Source organism: Hibiscus syriacus, unplaced genomic scaffold (genome assembly GCF_006381635.1).
Source record: "Hibiscus syriacus cultivar Baekdansim isolate YM2019G1 unplaced genomic scaffold, ASM638163v2 tig00111095_pilon, whole genome shotgun sequence".
NCBI lineage: Eukaryota > Viridiplantae > Streptophyta > Magnoliopsida > Malvales > Malvaceae > Hibiscus > Hibiscus syriacus.
This window is the reverse complement of record NW_024062980.1, coordinates 1,223,980-1,233,832: the sequence shown is the minus strand read 5'-3', so window position 1 is coordinate 1,233,832 and position 9,853 is coordinate 1,223,980. Positions and strand designations below refer to the sequence as shown.

The 9,853-nt window shown below is 28.9% G+C and overlaps 1 long non-coding RNA gene across 1 annotated transcript; it reads left to right on the top strand.

Annotated features, from left to right (window-relative positions):
* Window positions 1-7,095: 7,095 nt before the first annotated feature.
* LOC120152839 lies at window positions 7,096-8,142 on the top strand. Its single transcript, XR_005518730.1, has 3 exons — window positions 7,096-7,239; window positions 7,844-7,932; window positions 8,066-8,142. It is a non-coding gene; the product is annotated as an uncharacterized LOC120152839 (long non-coding RNA).
* Window positions 8,143-9,853: the final 1,711 nt, after the last annotated feature.

The following is a 9,853-nucleotide window of genomic DNA, read 5'->3' as shown; positions in this document are numbered from 1 at the left end:
ATCAAAATATAGATTTTAAAATACGAAAATATTATCTTTATTTAGCCGGTGGTGGTACCATCGTAACGTTGGTTGCCAACCGTCGGGAAATATTAGTTCTATTATTTTTATATTATGTCTTTATGTTTTTTTTCTTGAGTCTTTTTAATTTTGAATAATCATCTCAGTCCTTATGACATGATTTTTCTCTGATTTGTGGCACGCGTTTCCTCTGCTCTTGCGGCATGATCCTCATAGTTTTTTGTACGTTTTTTCACATACCTTTGCGGTCGTTTTGGTTCTCGGTCAAAACCATCACGACATTTATTTTTGATGGTTAGTTGGTGTCACGTAGAGTTAGATCTCCTCTTTTGGTAAAAGGTTGTTTGTCAATAATCAGAATTGTGTAGCGAAGCAGCCTCCAGATTATTGGTTCGCTCTTCACTCCTTTATCACTCGTTAAGCGTCTCATTCTACATAGACAAGGAGTTTATATGAAGGTTTATTGGGTTTTGATATTGGTTGTCATTATAATGGAAGATTTAATTTTCTTCGTATGTTTAGGTTTATTATATATTTTTGTTTGAGTATTTTGGTGACTATTGTCTTCAAATTTATCTCTTTATCTTGATGCATGTAATTTTGATTCATTTCATTATTAATAAAACCAGTTGCCATTGTTAAAAAAATACGAAAATATAAATTAAATTATTTTTCTTATAATTTAAATTTATTTAATTTAATCATTTATCTACCAACTAGTGTCACTAGTTGGTTGAATGAAAATCAAATAAAGAATATATGTAGAAAAAGGGCTTTGGGGGAGTCAAATTTGGGACCAATGGTATGGATAAAGGCATCTAACTCTGATATAATTACACAATGATGTATATATTTTAGGTTTAATATAAAAATAAGTGTTTAAACTATACTCAAAATTAACTTGTGGTATCTAAAGAATTTTTTGTTAAAAATAAGTGTTTTAAGTTTTTTTTTCGTTACACTTTTAGGTGCCTACCATAAAAAACCCCCTAAAAAGTGACATTGTCACATCCAGATTTTTTAAAAACATTTTTAAATAATATTTTATTTTAAAAAAATTAATGTGACAGTGTCACTTAATGGAGTTTTTTTTTTAACGGTAACCCTAAAAATGTAATGAAAAAACTTTAAGCACCGATTTAAAAAAATTTATTTAAATACTAAAACGTTTTTTCGATACATTATTTAGTCACTTACTTTTATTAAGCCTATATTTTATAATGTACTTAATGCTAGAGAACATAAATGAAAATGGCTATGATGGGATTTGAACCTAAGGTAGGTAAAAACTACTAATCACTAGAGCAAACCTTAAATTGATTATTATTTGTGTATATATTTTTTATATTAAATACTAGTTTAGACAATATTAAAGAAAAGTTAAATGTAAGATTTATATATTTTTAAAATAAATTAATATTTTTTGTATTTATATTCAAGGATTATATATAATCTTAAATTGAGTCTTTTTTATTTAATTAATGATTTTATTTTTAAAAAATAAAAGGATAATCATTTATTTTAGTTAAATTTTTTTAGATTCATAGATTGTGTAGTTTTTAAATTATACATTTGAACTATAAAATCTAATTAAAAAATTAACTAAAATGTAGATGATTTATATATTTTATTTTTTTAATAAAAATAGAATCATTAATTAAATAAAAAGATTCAATTCAATTTATATATAATTATTGAATATAAATACGAAAAATATTAAATTTATTTTAAAATATATAAATTTTAAATTTACTTTTCTTTTAATAAAGTATAAATTAGTGTTTAATATATATAAAATATATACCCAATTATTATTCAAATTTAAGGTTTGCTCTAGTGATTTGGTATACGAAAGTGCTTCATGTGGCCTAGATTTATTTTCCATCATAGCAATTTTTCATTTCTTTTCTCTAGAATTAACTACGTTACAAAATATATACAATATTGTGTAAATTACATCTCAAACGTGGAGTTGGTTTAGTGGTTGGTGCCCTTATTCCATTCCTTCGGTCCGAGGTTCAACTCCTCCCCAATGCTCTTCTTCTACGCGTATTTGATTAATCTAATTATGACACTGGTCGGTAGATAAATAATTAAATTATATAAAAATAATTTATCTAATTATTAATCTAATGAAAACATGTGTCACCATCTAATTGGTGGATTAAATTTATTGAATTAAATTAAATTTAAGATCAAATTGATTGAATGTAAATATTGAGGACCAAATGTATAATTATATCAATTTTGTTGACTACTATGTCAAGACTTTTTTAATAATATGATGCAATACAAGACAATATTGTTTAAGATAACTTTCAATCATTTGACATTGAACGCTCACACCCTAGTATTTCTGGTGCTCGAACTCGTACCTCAAGGAATAACAATATTTCTTTACCACCGAACTCGCTTGGTACAACAAGTAGCTTGATTGGAACATTTGAATATTTGGAGATAAGATTGACAAATTGAAAAATCGGCGGTAAAAGTAAAAAGGCTAATAGTTAACTGATCAATGATATTTTACCCTATATTTTAATGGCATCATAGTGCACTTGGTTAGGTAGTTGAGAATCATTCTTAAATCCCCTAAAAGTAGGGTGAGCATTCGAATATAATTATACCAATTTTGTTAACTACCACGTCAAGATTTTTTTTTTGTGTTTTAATAATATGAGGTAAGTACAAGACTATTTGTTTAAAGATAACTTTCAATCATTTGACATTGAACGCTCACACCCCTAGTATTTCTGGTGCTAGAACCTGGACCTCAAAGAATAACAACAATTTCTTTACCACTGAACTCGCTTGGTTCGACAAGTGGCTTGATTGGCATCATTTGATATTTTGGAGATATGATTGACAAAATTGAAAATCGGTGGTAAAAGTAAAAAAAGCTAAATAGTTAATGATCAATGGTAGTTTACCCTATATTTTAATGGCATCATAGTGCAATTGGTTAGGTAGTTGAGAATCATTCTTAAATCCCCTAAAAGTAAGGGTGAGCATTCGAATATAATTATACCAATTTTGTTAACTACACGTCAAGACTTTTTTGTTTTTTAATAATATGAGGTAAGTACAAGACTATTTGTTTAAAGATACTTTCAATCATTTGACATTGAACGCTCACACCCTAGTATTTCTAGTGCTCGAACCTGGGACCTCAAGGAATAACATAATTTGAATATTTTGGAGATATGATTGACAAAATTGAAAAATCGGTGGTAAAGTAAAAAGGCTAAATAGTTAAATGATCAATGGTATAGTTTACCCTATATTTAATGGCATCATAGTGCAATTGGTTAGGTAGTTGAGAATCATTCTTAAATCCCCTAAGGTGGTGTTTGGTTCGCTGTAATGTTTCTGAGGGAATTTGAATCTGTGAAAGAATTAGAATCTATCAGGAATTGGAATCTATCAGGAATTGGAATCTGTGAAGGAATTGGAATCTGTCAGGAATTGGAATCCAATTCCATATTATGTTTGGTTCGCAGACATGTTAGATGAATTTGATTTCAGTAATGTAAAATGACAAGATTGCCCTTCTTGTTTTTTTTTTGCTTAATTTTAGTTTGTTTTATAAATTACATGTAGCAATATATTGTAAAAATTTTAAAAAAATTAAATTTTATTGATTGATTATTCATTTCAATAAATTATAAAAATCATGCTAATAAACATCATAAGTTAAAATTATCCCAATTAGGGATGGTCATGGGTCGGGTTTTTGGTCCACCCGACCCGACCCGAGAACAAGGGAACCTCCATCCGAGACCCGACCCAACCAAAATAAAGTTTCACCCGACTCGACCTGAATATATGAATTAGAAACCCGACCCGACCCGAAATAATAAAAAAATATTTTTATTCAATAAAAACAGTGACTTAATTGAAAATATATATATAGGGGTATTATTGTAATTATTTCTAAATATATAAGGTAAAATTATATATTTGTTGGGTCGGGTCAGGTATTTTTCACCCTAAACCCGAACTCGACCCGAATAGCACACTTAAAAAAAACCGACCCGACCCGACCAAAATAAAGTTTCACTCGACCTAACCCGAATATAATTAGAAATCCGACCGACCCGACCCGAAATAATAAAAAAAATTATTTTATTCATAAAAACAGTGACTTAATTGAAAAAAAATTATATATAGAGGGTATTATTGTAATTATTCCTAAATATATAAGGTAAAATTATATATATTTTCGGGTCGGGTATTTTTCACCCTAAACCCGAACTCGACCCGACCCGAATATAACACTTAAAAGACCGACCCTACCTGACCCGAATAATAAAAAATATTTTTATTCAATATATGAATAAGTTACCAAAATATTGATGAGGGTAGTATGGTCAAATTTCAATTCCCTCCAACAAAGGAATTGAATTCCATCATAGAATGGATGGAATTCACTTTCCCTCATTTGATGGAAAGTTGAAGCCATGAGGGATTCCAATTCCCTTGGAAAACATGAACCAAACATGGGAAAGTGGTGGAATTGGATTCCAATTCCCCCTAATTCCAATGGATTCATGCGAACCAAATGTCACCTAAAAGTAGGGGTGAGCATTCGAATATAATTATACCAATTTTGTTAACTACCACGTCAAGACTTTTATTTTTATTTTTTTAATAATATTAGGTAAGTACAAGACAATATTTGTTTAAAGATAACTTTCAATCATTTGACATTGAAAGCTCACATCCCTAGTATTTCTGGTGCTCGAACTCGTACCTCAAGGAATAACAACAATTTCTTTACCACCGAACTCGCTTGGTTCGACAAGTGGCTTGATTGGCATCATTTGAATATTTTGGAGATATGATTGACAAATTGAAAAATCGGTGGTAAAAGTAAAAAGGTTAAATAGTTAACTGATCAATGGTATAGTTTACCCTATATTTTAATGGCATCATAGTGCAATTGGTTAGGTACTTGAGAATCATTCTTAAATCCCCTAAAAGTAGGGGTGAGCATTCGATCGAGTTGAGTCGAGTAAAAAAATTTCGAGTTGTTCGAGTGATGAGTCGTATTTTACCACTCGAACTTAACTTGAAATTTTTTCGAGTTGAGTCGAGTTATTCGAGTTTCTATACTGATTTTATAATAATTATTTCTAGTATTATGGCAATGATTTGTTCCAATTTTTTATCTTTATCTAACCATAATATATATATATATATATATATATATATATATATTATGGTTATATTATTTCATAGTATAATGTTATTAATATATCAAATACAATCTAAAATTATGAATTATATTCATAATACTATATTTTAAAGAAATATTTTGAGGGTAAAATATGATGAGAGTATAAACGAGTCAACGAATGATGAGAAGAAAGAATTTGCAAGCAATTGTAGTCAAAAGACCAAATTGAGTAAAATGCAAAGTTAAGGGACTACATAAAAAAGCGAGTACATCTTAGTTAAAAATAACAATTGAAGTTATATAGGTATTCTATTATGGTATATGAGCATGTGGTTCAAATTTGGTAAAAAATGGACTTAAAATAAACCATAAATTGAAGGAATAAGGATTATGAAAAATTGAAGGACTCAATTGAAAAATAAAAAAATTGTTATCAAAAGAGGAATTGAAATTACACATGTATTCTACTAGGGTTTAGGAGCATATGACTCAAATTTGGTAAAAACGGACTTAAAATAATGACGAATTGAAGAAAAAATGAGATTATGAAAAATGAAGACTAAATTAAAAAAATACAAAATTTGTTATCAAAAAGAGGAATTGAAAGTAAACATGTATTCTTCTATGGTTTAGTTGCATGTGGTTCAAATTTAGTGAAAATGAACTTAAAATGAAGGAGGAATTGAAGAAATAATGAAACCAATGACTAAATCGTAAAACTATCAAAATACTTAGTCAAATTTTGATTTTTCGAGTAACTCGAAAATTCAAAATTTAAACTCGGCTCAAACTCAAAATCGAATTTATAATTCGAGTTAATTCAATTAACTAGAATAACTAGACTCAAATAAATTGAAAATAAAAAAAATCGCTTTTTCGAGTCGAGTTTTGCTCACTCCTACCTAAAAGTATCTTTTTGCTTCTCTTTAGCCTTCCAAATAATAATGAGTAAATTGCACCTGAAGCCATTGATCTCTTTGGAGTTCACCTTTTAGACTAATATTTTTGTTGAATTCAACTTAGTCCTTATTTTTCATAATTTAATTTCAATTTAGATTTAAGACTTTAATACTAATCAATATTGTCCCTTAACTCTTTTCTAAATTTAAAAAATAATTTTTGAATTTCTAAAAGTTGTGATTTGATCTTCAATTATACTAAATAAAAATTTAGCCCTAAAATTAAAGTGTGACAATTTATTTAATTACTGAAATCCAATTAATTTTAATTGCATTATATCATACTTAATTTGAATTAATCATTATATATGTGTGTGTGTTAGGATCTACTTACACAATGTAGAACACTTTAGTTTTACATAGATTTAGGACCGTTGGATGAGTAAAAATAGATGATTGAGATTGACTCTTGTTTTTTTCCCCGATAAATATCTTCACATTTTTTACTTTTAATCTCAGCCATATGTTTTCACTCGTCAAACAGTTCTAAATTTGTGTAAAACTAAAAGAATCTTACACTATGCAAGAGGATTTTGTCCATATATATATATATATATATATATATATATCAACAACAATCCAAATCATGAACACATTTACTTAAATATTCCGAAATTTTTATCTTTTTAAGTTTCGGTGTCCGATCGAGTATGCATAATTGTTGATAATTGTGTCAAATTTCATCATATTGCTCAATTTGGTTGACTATTCTCGACCTATCATTGCTCATTGGATCCCAACTTTTCGGGCCTCTTTCAATCTTACTCTCATATTGTCAACAAACAAAGACCAACAATATATGTAGACATTAAGAAGTGTCAATTTCCTTGTATGGTGATATTTTGGAAAGAAATAGAGAAGATGGGGTCCTTGAATGGACAAAACAACCATTCGAGTTATCCCTCAACTCTTCAATCCTCATCAGCTTCTCATGATTATTTGCTTGAAAGAATTACAGTGCTTCTATCCAGATGGCATGGTCTTCAAATGGCTATCCAAAACCAATGGGGTGGCCATGATTCCTTTCAGAAATCCCAACAGCTTGCTGCTGATGTCTTCTCTTGTTCCTTCATTCCAAAGGTTCCTTCTTTCTTTTCTTATTGATTATAACAATAAATTTATAGAAATAGGTAGGGATTGATCGAGCGGTCGACGGAGTTTGAAAATTTAAATTCTCACATAGTTTAAGTATTTTCTTTGTATTTTCTATTGATAATATGTTATTGTCTCTTAAAATATTATAAGTTTGTCCCCTAAAATGTTAGGCACAATAATAAAAAAATGACTCTAATATTTGACTAAATAGTCACTTTAGCCCTTATTCTTTTATTTTTTAACATTTCGGCCCCCAACGTTTCATTTTGGGCAAAAAGGTCCCTCCGTGGATGAAAATCGCTGGTCAGCAAATGGTTAACGTTCCAAAATAAGAACATTTTCGTCCTAAAATTAAATGTTGTAGGGTTAAAATGCTCCAAACAAAGAATACGGACCAAAATGACTATCTAGCCAAACATCAGTGGTATTTTTCGGGTATTATGCCAAGATTTTATAATTCCATCTTTCTAACATAAATTTCCGAGTCTGCCCCTGTTTGAAAAAAGGATATAATCTTTTGTTGTTTTGATGCCTTGTTAAGGTGCATTCTTGGAATGAGAATATTGACTTAAATACATTGATTTTGCAGCACACCAAATAGAAGATTTAGAAAATTTGCTTCACGAAAGAATGCTGCTATCTCTGAATACAGAGATCGAGGATGGGAGCATTGAAGCGGTACATATCTCAAGGATTTAAACAATGAAATCAATCGTTTTTAGATTCAGTTGGCTGAATTAACCGAAATTTAACTGTCTTCTTTATTTGTGAATTAATTTAAGTTTCTAATTTGAACTCATTATTTCAACAGGTAGCAGAACAGTTGATGATTCTGCACGAAGAATATATGCATGGAGATCGTTAGACAACTGAAAGGTTTAATTTGCGGTTGTAACTTTAAATAATACATGTTTTTGCTTGATACTTATTTTTTTTTATCTACTTTAATACTTAATTTATCATTATTTTATAATTAATGGCGGAGGTAAGTGTTGTCTGGTTGGTCCTGTCCATCTTGAAATTGAAATTGAAATTTTTTATGTCAGTTGTTTATTTTAATAATGGTGTCCACCTTAAAATTTTATTTGTAGCATTGATACTTCCTAATAAATATCAATACTTCACAATTTGTATCGATGCTACTCCCATATAGAAATAAAATATATATATAAAAATCCCCAATTTTCTCGGCTTCATTTCATTCATGCAACTTACATCCATCATATATGATCCCTATATCATGAATTTATCATAAAAAGTAAATTTTAGAAAAAAAATATTAATTCGAGAATGAAATAGAAAATGATAACGATAGTAATAATAATCATATTATTACAAAAAGAAAGATAAGGAATGAAATTATTTCATCTTGAGATTGTTACACAAAACAATAATTCGAGACTAAATCGAATATGAGTAGATAAAATAGAAGAAATTAAAACTTCTTAAAAAGATAAATAAAAAATAAATGTCTTTTATTGATCTTTCAATCAGAAACAGTTGAGGCATGTCGCTACACAGTTTTCTTAAGATAAATTTTCGAACACTCCTTGGTGCTTGAGATAATTCGTCTTTTGTCTTATAGGATACAACAACGAGATGATCAGCTACATTAGCACAACTGCAGAGATCACGAACTATCATTGTCTTCGTTTATCATATGAAAAATAATGGATAAATTTTTTTCTTCTTTTGAACTTGTGAGAAAAAACTTATTGAAACTTGTGTTTAACTTAGCAGGTTAACTCAATATTAATAGGGGATTTCCAATAGAGATTTACTTCAATTAGATATCTTTTGATATTTAAATGTAAACAAATAATAATATTTTTTAATTTAAAATATTCAAAAGATATAGATATCTGACTATTCAAACTTAAAAAGATATTATTTTTAATAATTATCTTTAATATTCAAAGTTAAATAGATAATAAATATCTTTTAATTTGACATATTCAAAGAGTAATTGCCCTACTAAAATTCAGAGTAGAAATATCTTTTAATTTGTAATAGTCAAAAGAAATATGAATTTAATTTAAATATTAATTTTGTAAATGAATTTCACTCTTTTTCCAACAATCTCCCACATGAATGAAATTGATGATTTTATCAAAAACATTTCGACACGGTGTGGTGATAGCATCTAGGATCGATAGCTGCATACAATAGGTAGGTGTCCTCCTTTGAACCTTCCCTTGTGACAATATATTTACTTTATTGGCTAAATAGCATACGCGAAATCCTTGAATTATTCTACCGTTTGTGTAAATGATGATATACTTAACACAATTGCCCCCAAAAAAAATTTAGTTCTCATGGGTGTGTCCTTAAACCCATGAACATCACTTGGTTCTGCAAGAGTTTGAAAGAACTATGACCAATAGTCTCCTTGAAGCGGCACCACTTCACTCTCATGTAGGTGACTTATATTGCTCGGATCACCGAAGCACATGGTCATTAAAAGTTTTGTTTAACCTATATCACTTTGATCACTATTTACATCATATGAATGGATTTGGGATGATAGACTCCCATAGTGATCGTACACAGTTTATGCAATTTGATTGTTTCTATAAACCTTGGAATCTCCAGTCAACAA